A 1,672-nucleotide genomic window follows, 5' to 3' on the forward strand; every position below is an offset into this window, starting at 1 on the left:
GTGTATTTAAAAATATTTTTTCTAATTTCCAAATTATTTGCCTTCATATCAGCGCCCAGGCCGGTAAAAAAATTTTTATTTTGTTATCTGTATTAAATAGAGTCTACTTTGGACATGTGCATCTCTTCATTTGGTGCAAACATGGATATGATTTTTAGCCGTTTATTCGTAATTTACATGTTCACTCCGGTAATTGCGAATACGTACCAGTTCTAGCGCAATATTTTACAGCTGTATTTGCCTACGATAGGTAAACAAATTTGCGAATTCAAGGGCGCTTGAACATAAACAAGCCTTTGAGTACGTAAGCAGGATAAAAATGAAAAATCCTCGATGTGTCTGCCGACTTGAATGCTTTCTTAATAGAATGCAGTATCCGCAACTTACTTTGTAATTTGACACATTTCATTCTTCAACCTTGTGAAATGACAATTCTTTTCCTGTATGTACTATTTACAAATCCTTAAATGTTTTTTAATCAATGTTCCACATAGGGGTTTGTTTGTCTGGTTTTAAATAGCTATAATACCTACGGTCTGGTTTATTTCTTGGATTTATTAGAAAACATGTCGGAAAACAGCTTCTAGTTTTAAAAATATTACATATGCAGTGGTAGTCTTAATAACAAATTAAATGTTATAAAACTTGTAGTAAAGTGGGTAAAGGTCTAGATGATGGCCCCCACCCCCGAAGATTTTATTTGAATTATAATGTATGAAAATTGTCAAAATAATCAACTTTGAACCCCCATAACTTTTTATGGGGGTGAGACCGCCACGAACTTTTTATGGTAAAATGGGGTCATCATCTAGACCTTTACCGCAGTGAAATATTTTTTTGGTCTGACAATCCATATCAAAAAAATTACATAGGATGCAGAGCGAATTTTATCTGTGACTCTGGTCATTTATTGAAATGTCGAATAAACGGTGAAAAATGTCAGCTAAATAAAATTTTGCAGATGTAGATGTTACAGTTAGTGTCAAAAAAAGTTATTGTGCACAAAAATTGTAAATAACGGGACACATCAGCAAAATTTTATTTAGCGACATATCAGTAATGAAAAAGTTGATTGATATAAAAAATCAGATTAAAAATAAAAAGGCTTCACTATTTTTAAGGACGGCATGATGATCTACTTATTTTAAAAAATGGGAAACATTATATATTACACATATACTTTATTTCAGTGCTGATGTTTAACGGCTTTTGTGGAACATTAATTTTTTTAGTTGCCGTCATTGTTGAGTGGGGGTGGGGGGATCAAAGAGGAGATCTCCCCCACCACTGAACCTTAAAAAGTTCGTGGCGGTCTCAGCCCCATAAAAAGTTATGGGGGTTCAAAGTTAATAAATATGCCAATTTTTATACATTTCTAGGCATGTAAATATTTACTTATATAGTCATTCTTAAACAATATTCAAAGGTAAAGCTAATGGAAAAATACATAAAAATATTGAGAAAGTTATATAAAACATTATTTAAATATCTTTATCAATAGGGTAGGTTAGGTTAGGTTAAGTTAGGTTATTGGGTTTTGTTCAAGTGACCACCCTCTTTCGATCCCCCACCTCCACTCGCTTGAAAATAATTTTTTTATTGAATTTTATTTGAATTATAGTGTATGAAAATTGTCAAAATAATCAACTTTCAACCCCCATAACTTTTTATG

The sequence above is a fragment of the Agrilus planipennis genome, unplaced genomic scaffold (genome assembly GCF_000699045.2).
Source record: "Agrilus planipennis isolate EAB-ADULT unplaced genomic scaffold, Apla_2.0 scaffold10, whole genome shotgun sequence".
Lineage (NCBI taxonomy): Eukaryota > Metazoa > Arthropoda > Insecta > Coleoptera > Buprestidae > Agrilus > Agrilus planipennis.